This window comes from Phacochoerus africanus, chromosome 3, assembly GCF_016906955.1.
Source record: "Phacochoerus africanus isolate WHEZ1 chromosome 3, ROS_Pafr_v1, whole genome shotgun sequence".
In the NCBI taxonomy this organism is placed as follows: Eukaryota; Metazoa; Chordata; class Mammalia; order Artiodactyla; family Suidae; genus Phacochoerus; species Phacochoerus africanus.
In genome coordinates, this window is record NC_062546.1 from 174,407,717 (window position 1) to 174,430,135 (window position 22,419).

General features: G+C 42.7%; 1 protein-coding gene and 1 long non-coding RNA gene across 2 annotated transcripts in view; one reads left to right on the forward strand and one right to left on the reverse strand.

The window, feature by feature from the left end:
- Positions 1-22,419, forward strand: part of PARD3B (par-3 family cell polarity regulator beta) — a 1,037,082-nt gene that overhangs the window by 992,829 nt on the left and 21,834 nt on the right. The gene's annotated exons all lie outside the window — the stretch shown is intronic.
- Positions 153-17,413, reverse strand: LOC125123470 (uncharacterized). Its single transcript, XR_007134068.1, has 4 exons — positions 17,130-17,413; positions 15,783-15,849; positions 8,575-9,699; positions 153-742 (listed from the first exon to the last, which is right to left on the reverse strand). It is a non-coding gene; the product is annotated as an uncharacterized LOC125123470 (long non-coding RNA).

A 22,419-nucleotide genomic window follows, 5' to 3' on the forward strand; every position in this document is an offset into this window, starting at 1 on the left:
TCCTTGGCCTCACTCATTGGGTTAAGGATCCAGCGTTGCCATAAGCTGCAGCCTAAGTTGCAGATGTGGCTCGGATCTGGCATTGCTGTGGCTGTGGCATAGGACAGCGGCTGCAGTTCCAATTCAACCCCTAGCCTAGGAACTTCCATATACTGCAGGTGTGGCCAAAAAAGAAAAAGAAAAAAAGAAACCTGAACAGTCTAAAATTTTTGAATTTTTTAGAAGAAAAAAATGATGGAAGAAGACATAACTCCAGTTTCCAGTCACATAACTCACTGAGGCAGCTTTTGTGGACTGGATTTAGAGCTAGTCCACACAGCCTGGCTGCACCCTGGCCCCCAGATCTGGATCCTCGTCCTGCTGTCTTCATTTCTGGCTTCCACTTCAAAAGAACTAGATGAGAAGACACAGATGAACCAGCCCAGGCCCCACCCTCATGCAGTCAGTCCTCAACCTCAAACGAGTTGTGTTTCTGCAGTCTGCATATAAACCAAGTGTCCTGGAACTTGGAGTGCATTTTTCACAAAAAAGATGCTCTGTCCAGTGAGCAGGTTGCCAGGCTAGTAGCCGTTCAGCCCTATTTAGCCTGTTACATAATTGAAGTGCTGTCCACACGAAAATCATTTTTAAAATATTGCTGCTATGGGAGGCTGACACACCTCCCTCAGAGTGGGCGTTCCCTGCAGATGATGGACTCAGAATAACTCATGCTCTCTTGCCTTCTGGAGTAACACACTGGCATCTGAATACAAAAATGAGAGATAATGAAAGGAAACAATGAAAAAACATTCCTTTGAAGAATACCACTACGAGGCTGGTAATTAAAGCAGAAAAATATAAAGTTGAAAAAGAAGTCATGTTTCATCTATTTTAATAATTGTGCTTGAGAAAAGACAGGCTCCATCAGAGAAGGATCAGGAAGCAGCAGGAAGCCGTGGTTGAGGTTCTGAGAGGGGCACACTCTCCAGGGTAATGGCTCTGCTGCCTTCGGATTTTTTTTTTCCCTAGAAAATTCTGTAGACGAGTCTAGATTATTGTCTTTTCCTCAAAAGGTTTTGGCAATGGGAGGAACTAATAGAAATGGGGAGTTTTCCTCGAGGTGTCTGGAGAAGAATGGGAGGGAAGGAAGAGGAGGGAGGGATCTGTTAAAGGCAGTGGTGTTGCCTGTCATGGAATTAACCAGATTAGTGACACTCAGGGTAAAACTGGGCAAGCTCAACCCCCCAGCTAACTGGTGCAGGGGAGGAAAAAAAAAAGGAATGAGGAAGACATATTCTAGCCAGCCATGCTTCAAGACAACTGGGTAAGAAGGCACAGAACCCAGGATATTTGGGTTTTTGAACGGACTATTCTCAGGTAGTCAGGAAAAGAATAAAGAATGGGTAATTGATTATACAGTGGTGGATTGTGGCTGTAGATGTGTAAATATATAAAAACCGTAGGAGTTCCCATCGTGGCGCAGTGGAAACGAATCCAACTAGGAGCTATGAGGTTGCGGGTTCGATCCCTGGCCTTGCTCAGTGGGTTAAGGATCCAGCATTGCTGTGAGCTGTGGTGTAGGTTGCAGACGTGGCTCGGGTCCCGTGCGGTTGTGGCTGTGGTGTAGGCCAGCGGCTACAGCTCTGATTCGACCCCTAGCCTGGGAACCTCCATATGCCGCGGGTGTGGCCCAAAAAAGACAAAAAAAAATTGTAAAAATATATACTTGTTATGTAAGTGTGTGAAAGAGTTGTTCGTGATGCAGGGGGTATTTTTACCAGAAAGAGAATGCACTTTTTTGTGACGTGGAAGTTAGAGCTTTACAAGTGGCTTTGAGCATTCATTTAACCAATCCTCAGAAATGCCTGTGTCATGAACTTGAAGTCACTAGGCATGATGAAAGAATGAGCGATGCCCCCCATTTGATTTCTGCACTTGGAAGACATATGAGTGCATGGCAGTGATGACAAGGGACTGGGAGACACTGGGAACCATGGACAAAGGAGAAGTAAGTTACCATCCTTCTCCCAAGCTTTATGTGTACATTCTGTGTATGTGTGTGTTTATACATATATGTATATTTCTGTGTATGTGTATATATATACATATATATATGTATGTTGCATACTATTCTGGAATGGCTTAAGAATAAATTTCATGATAAAAATCATGATGATATTGGTGGTGAGGAGGAGGAGGGTGGCAACTGATATCCACTAATGCTTATTATGTGTACACACTGTTCTGAGTGTTTTACATGTATAAACTCAATTTCCCCCACAACTTTATAAAGTAGGTCCTATTATTTCTTCATTTTACAGTTTAAAAAAAGTAACTTCTTGAGTTTCTTATCAAATTTTAGTTTGGTGATCCCCATATTCCAACCAAGAAGAATCATACTTTCCGTTAAAATTATTTTAAAGCCATACTTGTCTGGATGAATTGGAACAACCATTTAGATTGTAACAAAGGATAATGGACCATAATCTTAGGTCCATTGCCTTTTCCTGTCCTAAGTGCCCTATTTCCACCTCCCTTCTAATTCTAGATATCCCTCTTCTAATTCTGTCTACACAGCTTGTGCTGTCACTTCCAAACCTAACCCCAAAGTATTCCTCATAAACCCAACATAAAGAGGTTGGGGCAGATGTTCAACATTTTCCTTTATTTTACTGGCGGTTCCTGTTATGAAGAGCCATATTAGCCAACAACAACCCTAAGGCACCAAAAGGCATTTTCAGATGTTCTTTCTTTGCAATCTGATTGTGCAAATATTTGGGAAAGTGCTTACAGGTTAAAAACTCCAAGCATTTAATCAAAACTGAAAACAATTCTTTGTAGACCTATACTTTCCAATATGGTAGCCAATACCATGTGTGATCATCAAGTACTGAAATTGTGAGTATTCTGAATTGGGAAGTATTTTAAGTGGAAAACACACACCAAGCTCCAAAAATGTAGTGCAACCCTCTCCAAAAAATGTAAACTATTCTCATCTTTTTTTTATATTGATTACCTGTCAAAATGATAATATTTCAGATATAGTGGGTTAAATAAATTATTAAAGTTAGTTTTTCCTATTCCATTTTATTTATTTATTTATTTAATGAGAGTTGCAACGTTTATTTCAGGTACTCTCTTGGGTTGCTTGGTATTTTTTTTTCTTTTTTTCCACTCAGGCAGTATGAGGGGATTCCTGGACCAGGGATCGAAGCTATGCCGCACAGCAGCAACCAGAGCTACAGCAGTGAGAACGCAGGAGCCTCAACCCACTAAGCCATCAGAGAACTCCCCCATTTTAGTTTTTAATGTGACCGTTAGTAAATTATAAATTATATAGGTGGCCTGCATTATTTTCTATGGGGCAGCACTGCTACAGACCCTAAAATGAAGAGGCTCCATAAGTACAGAGCATGGTAGCTTCTGCTGAACCACCTAGTTAAAGTCTGGAGGGTGTGTGTTCAACCTGAGTCTTCCTTTTTGGAAAACACTTTTTTTTTGCCCTTTAAATGGTGCATAATACCAGGCACACCTGGATTTCTGGATAATTGCACCCACAAGTGGCTACATGCAGGCACAATTAGGCGCTTGCAACTTGTTTGAAGGCACAGGTGTCTAATTGCGCCCACAAACGGCCATTTGGCAGGCACCGCTCATTGTGCACACAGCTGATTATAGGCAGAAAATGGCATCAACCAAAAAGGAGGCCCGGATAATGGAGGCATGAAAATAGATCCTGTGTAACCCCACAGCCTTGGTGTGCTCACCCCTTCCTGGTTCAGTCTTTTTGGAGAATATGCCCACTTAGGTGTTTATGGCAAGAGGCATATTTGGAATGCATGGGCTGGGAGATGAAAATGCACATGCCCCATCTCAGGAAGTAAACACTGTCTTGAGCTTTTAAGTAAATTGGGACTAACAAAACCCACACTGTCAACTTGAGTAACCTTAGCGTGGATTCCCCCCTGCTGGGACCAGCTGTTTATAATGGCTAAAAATGATGGAGTGTATAAGAATCCCCAATGGACCCTTTGGTAAATAGTAGTGTTTAAAGGGTTAATTCAACCTAATGAATCATTTAATGGGGATGGGAAGGCCTGAGCTGTAGCCTCAGGAAGATGCCAGCAGGCAGGCATTTATTGAAATGCAGGGCAGTCAGAGAAGGGAGAGGCCAGCCTCGAAGCCTGGAGCTGCTGGGCAGGTCAGCCTCTCCAGGCAGGGGTAATTGATATCCCCAGCTCTCAGAGCAGCTGAAACAACAAAGCTGGACATGGAAACACGTTCACTTACACAGATTTCAGTGTCCAGAGGAAATGTGGAGAGACATGGAGGCCCTGCCTCTGCAAATTTTAGGCCAAGTGCAGGAGTAAGGAGTCTGCTGGCTCTCTCCCCTCGTGTTTCAGGAAGGGCTTTATACCAGATTTCAGTAGTTTTGTGGTCTCCTGGAGAAAACAAGCCTCATCAGCACTGTTGATCCTAAGCATCTACCCCTGGGCCACAGCAGATTCAGTGTTTGAGGCAATCCACACCTTTTCTTACCAGAGCAGCCTAGGTGCACCACAAATGGAGAGGCCAGGCCTTGGTGTCTGAGTTCTGGGAAGACTAAGGATTCTGGACAAGGGGAGGAAACCCAAACCATAGCAGCTTCACCTGGGTTTTCCAGAGCAGAAAAAGATTTTTCTCCTAATGAGAGATTGCTTTAGTAGTGTGCATTTATCTGCAATATAAGGAGGCTTATGATATGCCCATCTTGACAAATTCTCTCTGTGTCTTGGATCGTCACATCCCTTTGTGTCTGCTCTTTATTTATGATGATAGCTCTCTATTCTTGAATGGCAATGCTCTTGTAATAAATCTCCATAAAAAGCCGATTCTCAGTTCGAGTTACTGCAGTCTGAATATGAGGGAGATAGTTTAAACACACACACTGTCCTCTTTTAGAAATTCTGTGACAGGCTCCACTCAGAACTTCTTTCATTTTGACTGGACTGCAGCTCAACCTAATGTCAACTTACCATAATTCTTTTATGCGGAAGGCTATTATTCCATTAGGCTTTTCTCTCTTGTTGTCTAATATCCAAAGAGGATTAGTGAGAAATTATTGAAGAATTTTCTTCATCTCAGATCTTTTGCCCCATACAGTTCTTTATTTTAAAAGCACAGTGGAGAATCTTCTATTTCCTATTGTTAACCTTCTTTATACAGAGGCCTTGGAGATACACATGAAAATTTTTAATTTCTCTAGGAGTTTGTTATAGAGAGGAAAAATGATTTGGATTTCACAATTTTATCAATTTCAAGTCAAAATTTTCCCTACTTGACTCATCGTCCCTTCTTTGCTGCGCAGTTATTGGAGACAATTTAGCGCCAAAGGGAGGGAATTGGCATGGAGAGATGGTTTTCTGTTGTAAAATGGGATTTGCACGCTTTCAGTTTGGGACAGGTGTCCATGTACTTTCTTAAAAAAAAAGGAGGGAGGGGTTTCACAAGTTGTAAACTTTGCTACCAAGTACACAGTGGAGACTTCCAGTTTCCAGTTCCTAAAGTAAGGAGCTTAAATTTACCACAGAGTTCAAAAGACTGAAAAATCAGCAACTTGGAGTTCTCATCATGGCTCAGCGGTAAGGAACCCAACTAGTATCTGTGAGGATGCGGGTTCGATCCCTGGCCTCACTCCGTGGGTTAAGGATCCAGCACTGCTGTGAGCTGAGGTGTTGTCGCAGACACACCTCAGATCCCGCATTCCTGTGGCTGTGACATAGGCCAGCAGTGACAGCTCTGATTCAACCCTAGCCTGGGAGCCTCCATATGCCACAGATGCAGCCCTAAAAAAAAAAAAAAAGCAATTGCTCTTGGATCCATAAGAGAGGTGAGGACACAGAGCAAAGTGCTGCCCACAGATTGGAGAGACAAGCAAAGACAGGGAGTCACGGCTGACTGGAGCCGACTCAGGAGTGAAGCGGCCACAAGAACCAGCACGGGCAGGAAAACCTGACCTGAAATGGCTGAATTGTTAGAGGCTTGGTGGGGACAACTGAGAGTTAAAAACCCCAGAGGGACCTGTCGTGGAGGCCCCACCATACTGTGAGGCTGACTTACAGGACTTCCACCAGAGTCCCCCCGAGTCAATATCAAAGAAAAATGCCCTTGTGTGTCTCGAAGGGGGACGAGAAAAAGAACCATTTTTGAGATACGTTGTTCTTCTTAACAAGGCCTGCCCTCAGGGGAAACTAGTTAAAAGAGCCTAACTGACCTGGGGCTAGGGAAATACCCAACCCAGCAGGCTCCAGCCTTCCCTGTGGGATAAGCCAAGTACCCAACTCCAGCTGCGCAGTCTGGCAGCCTGTCCCATCTAAGAGGAAAGAAAGAAACTGAGAAATGTTTGTGAAGTTCACAGCCAGAGGCATAGTCTCACTAAACATCTGAGACCTAACTAACCACGGGACCATGGAATGCTTCCCCTTCCCCCTACACCTTACCACCACATCACTAAACACCTATTTAGAGCAGTTCCTTTTACCAACTGTATCACACCAGATCTCAAGAAAAAACTGCAAGGCACACTAAAAGGCAAAAAAGAAACAAAAACACAGTTTGAAGAGACAGAGCAAACACCAGAACCAGACCAGGCAGGAATGTTGGAATTATCACAGCAGGAACCTTAAACAATTATGATTCATATGCCAGGGGCTCTAATGGATAAAGAAGATGGCACATAAGAACAGGTGGGAAATGGAAACAGAGAGATGGAAATCCCAAGTATATGGTAGCAGTTCTAAGACTGCCTTTGTCTTATTTCAAATTTCTAACAACCTGCATTGTAACTTTCTTGAGCCTTTCTTCCACGAAGCCAAGATCAATGAGCTTCTATGCCTACACATCCACTTCTATCCTTTGATCTCAAGAGGAAAACCTCCTTTTGGTGTGTCTCAGGAGCCATGTCCACAACCACAATGGACCAGAAGACTTGCGTTACCATCAGGTGCCCTGTGGAGGCTAAGATGCTACTATGGAAACCACAGGTCTCAAAGAGCCAATGGTGGCATCTGATTGAGCCATTACATCCCAGAAAATATAGAAGTCACTGGTCAAGAAGTAAATGTCTATTCTTTTGAATTGTTTTCATTTCCTTATTAACCACAATTGTATTTGTGATGTAAATTTGGTTTTACTTTTAGTGTTTTCATGAAGAAGCTACTTAATTGAAAAGGATTCAGAATCAGCACTGGAATATATCAGATTTAGGTTTGATGGTTGACTATCATGCCGTCTATATTTAATAACCCACTGTTCCAATGTTCTGAATAACAATACCATGGCCATCAGAAGCAGTTTATTCTCTTCTCTGAATTTCTGACATGTAACAAATTCAGTAATTATTGGAACCTTCTGGTATCTCATTGTATTGGCATTGACTTTCTCTGTGGCTTTTACTTTTCCAAATGTAGACAAAGCTGCTGAGGGGGAGTTCTATATTTTAGGCCAATACTAAGGTACTAGGTTATTCTCATTGGTTTTTGCTTTATATTGATTTGGATTTTTTAGAATCTTTTTCTACCATGAACTCCAGCCATGACCAATGGTGGGAGTATAAGCAGAATTGCTGACCTTCAAATGGAAACTAGTGACAAGGTTACTTTTCTTTTCCCTTTTTCTGCTCCTCTCTTTTTTCTCAGTTTCTCATTTACACCCATGCTTTGCAAAGAGTAATAGACCCACTGGAGGTGGGATGAATATAAAAATGGATTTTTGAGACAGAAAGCAAAGGCCATAGACTCCTTAACGGCAGGGTCTTGCATTATCACTACTGCAGCCTCAGCCCTGCATAGTACCGAGCACATAGTAGGCACTCAACTAAATATTGAAAGAATGAAAGGCAAAAACACAGGAAGGAATTTGCAACTGAGGGGAAAAAATTCTAGACATTTCACTATGAAGGTGTCAGGAAGGACAGTGCTCCATCTTCAATCATTTTGAGTTTAAGTGGAAATTCTGTTTGTATTAAATTTTGTGGGCTTTCTAATTGAGTTTTGAAGATTCTTTCATTGAAATCAAAATATTTTTCCATAAACTGTATCTTTGTCACTAAAAAAAAAAAAGGTTTTCTGCTAACAGAAATGCATAAATCAAATAATTGTGACTGAGATGACATGGCATGTTTTTCCAAGTTTTAATTTTGAATAGTTTGTATATCTATCCCAGAGCATTCTTTCCAAAACTCAAATTTCTCTTTTTTTGTTACCCATCCAGACCTTGATTTTTTTTTAATACATCCAGCAATTTTTATAAAACATGAGTGTTTGGATTGTTTCCAGACAAGTAATGAAATTTTCAAGTGTGAGATTTTCTTTGTGTCTTCTGTGGAATTGTGGAGGGCTCAGTTTGACGGCTGGCAAAGAAAAAGGAGCCATTGACCGAAGTAAAATAATCACCCACACCCTTGATTCTGGCAGTGGTTCAGATGTGCTTTTTGGTAAAACCTCGTGGACAGGCTCAAGCTCTGGGGAAGGCTTTAGCTGCCGTGGACCCTCGCTGGTCCCCGGCAAACTCCAGCTCTCAAAGGCCCACCCCTAGGATGGCCTGGCGTGTACTCACCACACTTCCAAAAGCAGAGGAGAAAACCCCAGGCAGGTCTGTCTGTCTGGCACTGCTCCTCAAAAGACAAGTTTCCATGTTCGTAGGCAGTGGACTCATCTGTTCGCCATTCAAATAAACATCATGTAAAATCAGTATTCCATAGGATGAGATTACAATCTCCTAAAACTCAGGCTCTCCAGACCTCTCTCCCAAAGCAACTCTAGAGCCAGGCCCACCTCCAGTCACTTAGATGAACAGAGACCCAGACGGACATGAGGAACTGGTAACAGCTGCCCGTTTCTGTGGCTGGAAGGAAGAGGAGACCTGGGTACAATGGGAAAGTCATTGTGGTACCTTGCTTTTCATTTACACCCTTGAGTCTGAACAGGCGGGAATTTTCTTGGAGCGGTTTACATTTACACAACTAATTGCTAATCATTTGCCAATTTTATTGTCACCTATTGAGCAGCTGCTAGAGGACAAGAGTTTGGGACTGCCTTCCTCAGAAAGAGACTGCCACAACTGCACATGTAGTTATGGAAGTTGGTTATGGGCGCAGGCATCTAAGCCTAAAGGATGTTTGTCAAGGACCAGAAATCTACCTGGAACACTCCCAAACTCCATGCCTCTTTCCTTTCCCCACCCAGCACCCTTTATTTAATCATGGTTTAATGAGGGAGGTAGCCTAGGCCTTTTGCTTTTCACCTTCTCCATCCTGATGATGGTGGGAACTGTGCCAAGCTGAGGTAGCTTTTCTCTCCAGGTTGTTACTTAAATGCAAGGCCATCTGCCCTTTCTAAGTATGTTATCCTATAGATGTATGTTCATCCCATTAGGTGCCCTCCTCCACGCTCAAACAAAAGGAAAGCATTATTAGTTTCCCTCTGTATTATTCAGGTATCTTTCTGTATCCAGAACAGAGCAAAAAACTGCCGGTAAATGTAACGCAGAAAAAGTTCAATGGTAGGCTTATCTTCAGGTGAGCTACCCAGGAACTCAGAGAATGCCATCAGGAGGTAGCTTCCTTCTCCCCATCTCTTGACTTTGCTTTCTTCTGTGTTGGCTCTGTTCTCAGGCCCAATCTTCCACCCTGAGGGAGAGACAGCTGCCCACACCGCCAGGCTTATTACCTTCAGAGTCGCTCTAGCAAAAGAGGGATTCTCTCATTTCAACACAGCCAACAAAAAGTCCTAGAATTGTCTCAGGTTGCTGTGATTGAGTTATGTGCTTAACCACAATCACTGTGCCCAGGAAGTGGAATGTGCAGATGGCCCAGTCTGGGTCACAGGCCCCCTCTGGAGTCCTGGGTAGACTGGCTCCACCTGAACCATGGGGACTAAGGGGGGCAGGGCATGGCTGGACAGAGTCCTGTCACCAGGATAGGATGAAACAGATGCTAGGCAAGAAAAACCACAAACTTCCACTATCCCAACTCTGATGACAAGGGACGAAGGAGAGATAGAATCAAGGATGAAAAAGAAAAGCAGAAGCTCTTGTCACACACTTATAAAAAGTAGAATGACTGTTAAACCCCTAAAAAATGATCAGGTCAGTGCACCCAACTGTTTTCTACTTCCAGGTCTGATTGTTATCTGACCCACAGGCTTCAAAAATACTTCCTCAAGTAAATATAATCCAGTGTTTCATCCATCCAGATAGTCCAATATAAAAGAAAAAGATGAGAGATATGGGGGATATTATGAGTCTTTGATGGTCTTTTGGCTGCTTCCCAAATTCCTTTGCGTTTGGATGCATGCATCTATAACTTACTTTATAGCTGCCCATGCAATTGTGTTTGTCGCTGAGAACATAAACAACCCCAATCCAAGTTTTCCAGCAATTCTCCAAGAGGAAGCATCAATATGGACACACTAATAAGTGGCAATTAGACTTAAAGAATACAACCAGGACAACACACAAAAAGAACAGCTGTTTAGAAAGACTATACATCCTAGTGGATTTTGTATAAATTTTTTTTATGAACATAGTCTATAAATTTTGAGAAAGTGGTGATAACTTGCTTTATTTCCATCTGGAGGAAGCAGGCTTTTAGAGAAGAAAAAGGCCTCTGGACGTATTCGAATATTTGGAGAACAGAAAGGCATGTAAGACATAAGGAATCAGGAATAAACAATAAGAAGTTGGAGCAGGGAAAAAAAATAATTACAATTTAAAAAGCCAACCATTATCAATCACTTACCATGCCCAGGCACTACACTAAGTGCTTTACAGGCCTGCTTATTTAACCCTCCTACCTACCCAGTTAGGCATGTAACCATTACTATTCCGGTTTTACAGATGAGAACAATGAGGCTATGTATAGAGGTTAAGAACATTCCCAAAGTCACATGTGAAAACCCATCCCAGAGTAGAAACCCAGCACTATTTTTGCCCAGCTCCCCTGTCTCATCTGGTTGCTTCTTGCAGCAGGGTCTGTCTTGATGGTCAGGATAGCTTAGCTCCAAGTTGGCTGAGACCTGAACACAGACACCTCTAGAGATAGAAGGGTCAGGAGATGCCCCAGCAGAAGAGATAAGAGAGGAGGCCTGGTGATGGTGACCGTCAGAGTCAAGCAAGTCCATCCATTTTAGACAAAAATCCAAGATGCCAAACAGGGAATCTGGTAAAAGACTGAGGGTTCTACGAGCATCAGGAAGGTCCAGCAGCAAAATGAAGGCACACAGCCTTGGACATTAAGATTTCAGGGGTAGGACCTCATTCCCCATAGGATTTTTTTTTAATTATTTTTTTTTTTCCCATTGTACAGCAAGGGGGTCAGGTTATCCTTACATGTATACATTACAATTACATTTTTCCCCCAGCCTTTCTTCTGTTGCAACATGAGTATCTAGACATAGTTCTCAATGCTACTCAGCAGGATCTCCTTGTAAATCTATTCTAAGTTGTGTCTGATAAGCCCAAACTCCTGATCCCTCCCACTCCCTCCCCCTCCCATCAGGCAGCCACAAGTCTCTTCTCCAAGTCCATGATTTTCTTTTCTGAGGAGATGTTCATTTGTGCTGGATATTAGATTCCAGTTATAAGTAATATCATATGGTATTTGTCTTTGTCTTTCTGGCTCATTTCACTCAGTATGAGGTTCTCTAGCTCCATCCATGTTGCTGCAAATGGCATTATGTCATTCTTTTTTATGGCTGAGTAGTATTCCATTGTGTATATATACCACCTCTTCCGAATCCAATCCTCTGTCGATGGACATTTGGGTTGTTTCCATGTCCTGGCTATTGTGAATAGTGCTGCAATGAACATGCGGGTGCATGTGTCTCTTTTAAGTAGAGTTTTGTCCGGATAGATGCCCAAGAGTGGGATTGTGGGGTCATATGGAAGTTCTATGTATAGATTTCTAAGGTATCTCCAAACTGTTCTCCATAGTGGCTGTACCAGTTTCCATTCCCACCAACAGTGCAGGAGGGTTCCCTTTTCTCCACACCCCCTCCAGCACTTGTTATTTGTGGATTTATTAATGATGGCCATTCTGGCTGGTGTAAGGTGATATCTCATGGTAGTTTTGATTTGCATTTCTCTTATAACCAGCGATGTTGAGCATTTTTTCATGTGTTTGTTGGCCATCTGTATATCTTCTTTGGAGAAATGTCTATTCAGGTCTTTTGCCCATTTTTCCATTGATTGATTGGCTTTTTTGCTGCTGGGTTGTATAAGTTGCTTATATATTCTAGAGATTAAGCCCTTGTCGGTTGCATCATTTGAAACTATTTTCTCCCATTCTGCAAGTTGTCTTTGTGTTTTCTTTTGGGTTTCCTTTGCTGTGCAAAAGCTTTTCAGTTTGATGAGGTCCCATGGGTTTATTTTTGCTCTAATTTCTATTGCTTTGGGAGACTGACCTGAGAAAATATTCGTGATGTTGATGTCAGAGAGTGTTTTGCCTATGTTTTCTTCTAGGAGTTTGATGGTGTCCTGTCGTATATTTAAGTCTTTCAGCCATTTTGAGTTTATTTTTGTGCATGGTGTGAGGGTGTGTTCTAGTTTCATTGCTTTGCATGCAGCTGTCCAGGTTTCCCAGCAATGCTTGCTGAATAGACTTTCTTTTTCCCATTTGGTGTCCTTGCCTCCCTTGTCAAAGATTAATTGACCACAGGTGTCAGGGTTTATTTCCGGATTCTCTCTTCTGTTCCATTGGTCTGTCTGTCTGTTTTGATACCAGTACCACACTGTTTTGATGACTGTGGCTTTGTAGTATTTCTTGAAGTCGGGGAGAGTAATGCCTCCTGCTTGGTTTTTGTTTCTCAGGATTGCTTTGGCGATTCTGGGTCTTTTGTGGTTCCATATAAATGTTTGGATTGTTTGTTCTAGTTCTGTGAAAAATGTCATGGGTAATATGATAGGGATTGCATTGAATCTGTAGATTGCTTTGGGTAGGATGGCCATTTTTACAATACTGATTTTCCCAATCCAGGAACATGGAATATCTTTCCATTTCTTTACATCTTCTTTGATTTCTTTGATTAAAGTTTTATAGTTCTCGGCATATAGGTCCTTTACCTCCTTGGTCAGGTGTATTCCGAGGTATTTGATTTTGTGAGGTGCAATTTTAAAAGGTATCGTATTTTTGTATTCCTTTTCTAATATTTCATTGCTGCTATACAGAAATGCAACTGACTTCTGAATGTTAATCTTATATCCTGCTACTTTGCTGAATTTATGAATCAGTTCAAATAGTTTTGGGGTTGAGTCCTTAGGGTTTTCTATGTATAGTATCATGTCATCTGCATACAGTGACAGTTTTATCTCTTCTCTTCCTATATGGATGCCTTTTATTTCTTTTGTTTGTCTGATTGCTGTGGCTAGGACTTCCAAAACTATGTTGAAGAGCAGTGGTGAGAGTGGGCATCCCTGTCTTGTTCCAGATTTGAGTGAGAAGGCTTTCAGTTTTTCCCCATTGAGGATTATATTTGCTGTGGGTTTATCATAAATGGCTTTAATTATATTCAGGAATGTTCCCTCTATACCCACTTTGGCGAGGGTCTTGATCATGAATGGATGTTGGACTTTGTCAAATGCTTTTTCTGCATCTATTGAGATGATCATATGATTTTTGACTTTTTTTTTGTTAATGTGGTGTATGATGCTGATTGATTTGCGTATGTTGAACCATCCTTGTGAACCTGGGATGAACCCAACCTGGTCATGGTGTATAATTTTTTTGATATGTTGTTGGATTCGGTTGGCTAAGATTTTGTTGAGAATTTTTGCATCTATATTCATCAATGATATTGGGCGATAGTTTTCTTTTTTGGTGGTATCTCTGTCTGGTTTTGGAATGAGGGTGATGGTGGCATCGTAGAATGTCTTTGGGAGTATTCCTTCTTCTTCAACCTTTTGAAAGAGTTTAAGGAGGATGGGCACCAATTCCTCTTTATATGTTTGATAGAATTCACCTGTGAAGCCATCTGGTCCTGGACTTTTATTTGTAGGGAGTGATTTTATGACCTCTTCAATTTCATTTCTAGTGATTGGTCTGTTCAGTTGGTCTGTTTCTACTTGATTCAGTTTTGGCAGGCTGTAAGATTCTAGAAAATTGTCCATTTCTTCCAGATTGTCAAACTTGTTGCCGTAGAGTTGTTCATAGTATTCTCTTATGTTTTTTTGTATTTCTGCTGTATCCGTTGTGATTTCTCCTTTTTCATTTATAATTTTGGTTATTTGGGTTCTTTCTCTCCTCTTTTTAGTGAGTCTGGCCAGGGGTTTGTCAATTTTGTTCACCTTTTCAAAGAACCAGCTCTTGGTTTTATTAATTTTCTCTATTGTTTTTTGAGTCTCTATTTTATTGATTTCTTCTTTGATCTTTATAATTTCCTTCCTTCTGCTGACTTTAGGCCTTTTTTGTTCTTCTTTTTCTAATTCATTTAGGTGGAGGGTTAAGTTGTCAATTTGGGATCTTTCTTCTTTTTTGAGAAAGGCCTGTATTGCTATAAATTTCCCTCTGAGCACTGCTTTCGCAGCATTCCCCATAGGATTTTAATGGGTAGGGAAGAACCCCAGGCCCAGAGAAAGTGGAGGCGTAATGCAAATACTAACAGTACCTCGTAGCAGACCAGGACTTTGCGGGTTACAAAAAAGCACAGAAAGTGCTTTCCCATGTGTCTCTACTTTGGTCTTCTAACAACCCTATGAGCTTGGCATAATAAGCCCCACTTTTAAATGAAGAAAATGAACATGGAAATTTCTCACTCAAAGCCAGTGGCAGAGCTGGAACCTGAACCCAGGAGTTTTGACTCTAAGCCTAGCACTCTTGTTTACCGTAGGGCAGCTGAGCCACCCACCACAACAGAAACTCATTTTATCAGAGCCAGTGTCTGAGATGGGAGTTTGGTCACTAGGCAACACTCAAGATGCCAGCTGCTGGGGGAGAAAGGTATGAGGCTGAGACTCAAATGAGCATGTTTTTTTTTTTTTCTCCTCAGTAGACACATATCAGTCCCACTCTGTTTTAAGAAAAGAGAACCCCTGTCTTCCACACCAGGAATCTCCAGATAGCAGTCATTTAATAAATATTGTATTGAGTGCCTACCACGTGCCAGGCACTGGGAAGTCAACAGTGAATTCAGCAACAGCCCTTACTGTTCTGAAGTTTATAGTTTACCGGGGGATAAATAAGCAAATAGGTAATTAAGTATAGAGGCTAGAAATTCTGTACAGCCCGAGCTTTTTCCTGAGCAAGCATAAGAAAATAATATAATCCATAATGTCTGCATTAAAGATTTTCCAGGATCTTACATCAATGTAAACCCATCATGACATAACGTTCTAGCATTACTGATATTGCTCAATAAGTTCCTAAGAAGGGCATCTGATTCAGAATTAGGGGCTATGGGCGAAATTATATCTGGGATGGGTAAAGTTTTGACCCTAAAACAACAAGGCTTTCTTGGCCTCTGAGCTATTCTACCTAGTATCCTGCGCTTTTTCAGCTGCCTCATTTATCGGGTCATCATCTCTCACTGTCCCTTTCTCTCTTCTCGTCCACATGCAAGTCTTCCTTCAGAGCCCCTTAATTCAACCCATCAGCAAAACCCTCAGCTGTAAAGTGTCCTATGGCACATACTCAGCACTGAACACATGTGCCCTGTCTTGTCTTTCACCTCTTCCTTATCTCCCCAGATAGGTGATAAAAGCCTCCAGGATAGACTTTGGGGCCCATACCTTTTTGTAGGTGCGTGATATTTGGGCCTGCATTTAGCACTCACCAACCAAGGAGTAAATGGTCCTCTGGGCTAGGTTAACATCAGGAGTTTTGTCCATCCAAATCTTGAACTACAGGGAAAAGATAAGAGGATTATTTTTTAAGTCAACATGTAGCTCCTAAAAGCAACTCTGATTGCCTATCCCTGACAGATGAAACCTTCCCCCCACCCCGAAGCCATTTCTTTCTATCAGAAACAGCACCCAGAGGAGAACAAGTAGATTTAAATTTAGTTATTTTCCCCCATCTTTAATTTTCCATGTTATTATTTTTTAAATGGTGGTGGTGAAGGTAATGAACAATTCCATTCATTTGCTGTTCTTGATACTTTTTTAACCTCAGCTGAGCATGTTCTGCACTTAGAAATGCCTATAAAATTGCTAAAACTCCAAAGGGTATTTTTCAGCTTCTGGTTTTACCAAACTGTAGTTCACCAAACCTCCCTTAATCAACTAGGTTGAGAATTCCCCAATGGGATGTCAGGCACGGATAAGCATGTTGTAAATAGAACAATTAAAGGGCTAGTTCACACTTCATCAAATTGCTTAACCACCTGATAACAGTAACTACACACATTCCTCATAAGATACACAGGGCAAGGAGGTAAATCAGAGGCCAGTTTTTCTGAAGTGAGACACCCCTACCCTTTAACTGAGGTCTGGTATTACTCTGACGAAGGCTGGGGTAAACTTGCACAGTATCATCTACTGGTCAGGAAATTATCTGCACCAGGCCTCTCAATGGGGAGTGCAAATTCTGATCCAGAAATCCCATTAGGCGAGGCAGGTTTCCCTTCCTAATTGCAACCTTTGAGACACAAAGAGTAGTATCAGATCTTGGATTCTTTTTCCCCCAACTTTCCTCCAATAACGCTTTCACCCATATCATCGCATTTTCTCTCCTGAGAAGAAAAGCACATATTACTTTACAGATGGAGAAACCAAGGCATAGATAAGTGGAGAAGTCCGGCCAGGGTCACCCTTGCAGAGGTCAAGCCAAAAGGCAGCAATGTGACCTGAGGTCAGTTTGGACTGGAGCCTGTGTGGTTTCCTGGAAGGGTCATGAAATTGTAACCCCCGATGACTCACTGGGGGCCACCTATTCACTTTACCGAGTTGCAGATAAGGCCTGAGAAAGTAAGTAGCATACCTTGTCTGAAGCCCCCAGGATATGACCCCGTCTTTGCAATCCCCATTTGGGTCCCTTCTCCATACTGCACGTCTAACAGAGGGTATTGATGGAGGATTTATTTTTAAAGATTGAAAAGTGGACCAGGTGTGGTGACAGAATTTTTAGTCTGCTTCCCAGGGCACTTTCGCTCTTTGAAGTGAGGAATTTGGACAACACGCACCTTTAAGTGGAGAATGCAAACTGAATGTGATGCTGCAGAAATCTAGAGGCTGAGACTTATTCCCATGGGGCAGGGGCTGGAAACCACAATGACAGCAGGGGCAGGTGGGAACTGTCAAGGAGAGAGGCCAAGGAGCAGAGCCTAGGGAGGACTAAGTCCCTGCCTCTGGCAGGCAGCCCCAGCTGATTGTGGCATTAAAGGAAGACAAGGCCCTGTTTAAAGAGAAACAGGAAAGCTGAGTTCAAGTGTCAGCAACGAGTTGGAAAGAAATTTTAAATGCCAGGTGTGCCTATAGATATAGGAAGATACTTATTCCTTCTTTTATTCATTCTTTCTATGGGCTTACGAGCTGCAACCTCTGTTGGAGGATTTCCCACACTGACCCACACGCACATGGACTGGTGCACATAGAGTTCGTAGCACTCAGTCATAAAGTTTTCACCTGTGTAAGAATTTGTTTACTTGCTCCTTAGAGGTCTTTGGACAGTAACCTTAAACTCCATATAGACGATCCAGCTCTCTTTCTTTTACAAATGATTGTGACTTCAAATTCAACAAGTTTTGGGGTTCCTGTTGTGGCTCAGCAGGTTAAAAACCCAACATAGTGTCTGTGAGGATACTGGTTCAATCCCTGGCCTCACTCAGTGGGTTACAGATCTGGTGTTGCCGCAAGCTGCAGCATAGGTCATAGATGCAGCTTGGACCTGGCGTTACTGAGGCTGTGGTATAGGCCAGCAGCTGCAGCTCTGATGCAGTGCTGGCCTGGGAACTTCCATATGCCGTGGGTGCAGCCCTAAAAAAAAAAAAAATTCAACAGGTATTGAGGACCTTTTTGCGTGTTTCTTCTTATTTCGTTTCCATCACAACCCAGCAAGGGGAGGAGAGGCAGTCATAATATCCCCATTTTACATATGAGGTCATTGAAGGTCAGAGAAAGTTAAGTCACCTGGATCGTATTTCCACAAGGTGCCCTGCTCCATTCAAGCCCAGTCTTCTGCCTCCGAGTCCCAAGTTCTTCCCACCTCACTGAGGTGCATCCCCAGACCCCTCAGCACTGTAGACCCTGAGAGCACCTCCCACCCCTACTGCAGATGAGATCTAGTTCCAGAGCCTCTGAAAGCTCAAAGTCCACAGTAGCAAAGTGGGGGGTCCTCACACCCCATCTCTCCTGATGTTTAAGAACGGGCTGGCATGGGGAAAACGGTCAATAACGTTTGATTTGGTAATGGCTCTTTAGTTTTAAATCACTTCAGCATTTACTTTTAATTAATTTCTTTAAATTAGATGACTCGTACTTGTAAATATTTGCTTTTCTGTGAAAGCTTTTATTTAAATTATTAAGGCTTCAGCTTCGTGACTGACTTTAAGAATGGAGGTTGTGGAGTTCCTGTCGTGGCTCAGCGGTTAGCTAACCTGATTACCATCCATGAGGATGTGGGTTCGATCCCTGGCCTCGCTCAGTGGGTTAAGGATCTAGCGTTGCCGTGAGCTATGGTGTGGGTTGCCAACACGGCTCAGATCTGGCCTGGCTGTGGCTATGGCTGTGGCTGTGGCCGTTAGCTACAGCTCTGATTGGACCTCTGGCCTGGGAACCTCCATATGCCATGGGTGCAGCCTTAAAAAGACAAAAGACCAAAAAAAAAAAAAAAGAATGGAGGTTGCTGCTGTGCCAACAGCAGAATGCATCTGATCAAACAGGAGGACATGGTTTCCTATTGGCACATGTGCCAGCACCAAGTATGGACAAGAACAAGGCAGCCTGCAAAGAAACAGAAGTGAAGGCGAATTTATAGTTTTCTTTGAATTGTTCAAAGAATAAATCAATAAATCAGGGAGTTGGAGAATAAATGTGGATGAAATAACAGCTGAAGGGGCTCGCTCAGAGTAAAAGCTTGTCTTGCTCTGCCTTTTTTAAAAGCACTCATCAATGGCTCTGGATCCACATCTCAGTTCACTAAAGGGAGTGGAGGTGGAGGCATGAGAGGAGGGTTGTAGAAAGGCTCAGGACAGTAACCGTACGAGAACACTGGAGACAAAAAAAAAAAAAAAGTGATGATGAGAGCGGAGTAATTTCCTAGTAGCCCCAATCAGTCTGGGCTATTATAAGCCTTGATTTGCTAGCTGCTCCATTCTAGCAGCATCAAAGGCGAGGACGGAATGCGAAGAAACTGGGCTGACAGTCGGGCTGTATTACAGCAGAAAGGGAAATGGCACCGAATGCTCTAATTTCAATAAAAGGGGATTTGAAAGTAAAAGGTTGGTAATGACATTAATAACCAGTCTTTACCAGCCATGTAATGATCAGCCAGAGGATGAAGAGACCAAGGCAGGTTGGGGGAGCTCAGAGCTAGTCATCAGCACCTAAGACTCTCTTAATAACTTTTTATTATTTTTCGAAAATCATTTCGACAATACCGTTCAGTAACCTTTGTGCTGTAAATCCATTTCATCTGCAAAACCGAGAGCTGAGGAGAATGTGATATCACATAGAGTCTGTCATGCTGATGCCATCGCCAAAGGCTGCTGCCAAATAACGAGCTGGAGCGCAGACGAGAGGGCTGAGGGCCCCCCCTCGCCCCCCCCCCGCCTGGCCTTGGAACCTGCTCAGTGCAGACAGGAGGTGAAGGCCCAGAATGACTCCCCCACCACACACACACACACCTCTGTGAAAAGTACCACGAGGTGCCTCAATTCCACACCAGAATTTACACGGAGGGGCCAAACACACTTCCATCTGTTATCTGGTGGAAATTAGAGAAGGGGGCTGCCTCACTGACTTAGTGCTGGGCATCAGAGAGATTGTTAGAACATCAATCTTTGATATATGCCCAAGCAGGACTGTGGCTGAATCAGTTCTCAGAAACCACACTTCATCCACAGGGAGCTCCAGAGCCAGACACCTCCTCCGTGTGTCCTCTCCAAAGGAGGCCAGAACCAGGAAGGAAGCTCATGTCACTGATGAGAGGAGAAGGAAACTCCTTTTCACAGGGAACCTGCCTGGAGATGAGATCAGGTCAGCCTCTGGAGGTGCTGACGTCAAAGCCTTCCTGCCAAACGGAGACCCAGCGCACCTCATTTACCCACTGGTCCCTGGTCCATTTGTCCACCAACTACCTTAGATACCGCCATGCTTTTTTTTTTTCTGTCTTTTTAGGGCTGCACTTGCAACATACAGAGGTTCCTAGGCTAGGGGTCGAATCCAAGCTACAGCTGCCAACCACAGCCACAGCCACAGCCACGCCAATGGCAATGCTGGGTCCTTAACCCACTGAGTGAGGTCAGGAGTTGAACCTGTGTCCTCATGGATGCTAGTCAGATTCGTTTCCACTGAGCCATGACAGGAACTCCTCATTTCTTAAGGCAGAAAGTGAACCCAGAGATTTATGGAATATGATCTATAAACCTCATTTAGTCTTATAAATTTGGAGAAAAGATAACCTGGTTTTAAAAAAATAAATAAATAAAAGCATTTGGCAGATCTCATATTCAGGCACAAGCAAAAAAAACTTTTAAACCAGTTAAACTGTTGGGATTTAAGTTCAAGACTATCACATCCCCAAAAAAGTATAAATGCTCAGAGGTTCTGAAAGAGAACGGAACTCATTGTCTTCACAAATTGTGCAATGTTTTCATTTGATAACAAGTGTGATGTGCTCAAAACTGCTTCAAAGTTGTTGGCAACTGGCTTGATGGTTAACAAAATTCAACATCCTTCAGATTCATGTGCACCTGCCTCTGTGCTGTTGAACTGCTCTTTTGTGAAGCTGGCCCTCAACTTGGCCAGCCTGTCATTGGCCCTAATATACTATTGCTAGCCCAAAAGGGATTTGAGCATAAAGTAAAGCCAGAGCAGTGAGGATGAACAGCCAAGAATATTTTCTAGAATATTTTCTAGAGAGCATTTCCTAAAACCCAACATCTGGCTGGAGTGAGGATGACAGCGAGGAGTCTAGATTTCTGGTGTGACTGGCTGTGTGGATTATGTCATTCTTCAAAGGGACCACTGAAGGAGCAGCAGTCTTGGGGAGGGGTCACTGTTTAATTTTGTACCTGTGAGGTGTGAGGTGCCTACAGTATTTCCAAGTGGGGCTGCCACATAGGTAATTCACATCACTCCTCTGCTCTAGAGTCTCCTAAATAAAAGTCACACACCTTAATCCTCCCCAGACTGAACTGCTTCCCCCTCACCCACTGTTCACGAGAAGGCATCAGAAGAATGTCTCCGATTCCTCTCACCTGCTGCCAGTAGGCACATTGTAAGCAGGTAAGAACAAGAGGGGTCAGAGGCTGCACGGTCTAGCTTAGTGGTCAAGCATGAGGCCTCTGGGTCAGACTGCTCAGGCTTAAATGTAGGCCCTGCCACTTCCTGTGTGACCTTGGTCAAGTTACTTAGCCTCCCTGTTCTTCTGTTTCCTCACCTGCAAACCAGGGATAACACTAGTATCTACGTTGTGGCACGCTGTGAGGAATAACCATGTTTACATGGGGAAAATGCTTAGGATGGAGCCTGGCACAGAAAGAGCCACTGTGCTTGGGAGGCTTCGAATCTTTGCAATGCTTTTTTCTTTTTTTTAATCAAAGTATAGTTGATTTACAATGTTGTGCCTATTTCTGCTGTACAGCAAAGAGACCCAGTCATACATATACATACTTTCCCTTTCTTAAATTATCTTCTATCATGGTCTTTCTCAAGAGACTGGATATGGTTTCCAGTGCTATACAGTGGGATCTCATTGCTTATCTGTTCTAAATGTAATAGTTTGCATCTACTAACCCCAATCTCCCAGTCCATCCTATTTCCTCCCCACATCCCTTGGCAACCACAAGTCTGTTCTCTATGTCTGTGAGTTTGTTTCTGTTTGGTAGATAGGTTCATTTGTGCCATATCTGAGATTCCACCTAGAAGTGATATCATACGGTATTTGTCTCTTTTTGACTTACTTTACTTAGTATGATAATCTCTATTACACCCATGTTGCTGCAAATGGCATTATTTTGTTTTTTTTTTTTGTGGCTGTGTAATATTCTATTGCAAATATTACTACATCTTCTTAATCTATTCATCTTTCAATAGACATTTAGGTTGTTTCCATGTCTTGGCTATTGTGAACAGTGCTGCAATGAACATGTGGATTCATGTATCTTTTTGAATTATAGTTTTGTCCCAATATATGCCCAGTAGTGGGATTGCTGGGTCATATGGTAGTTCTATATTTATATTTCTGAGGAATCGCCATACTGTTCTCTATGGTGGTTGTACCAATTTACATTCCCACCAACAGTGTTGGAG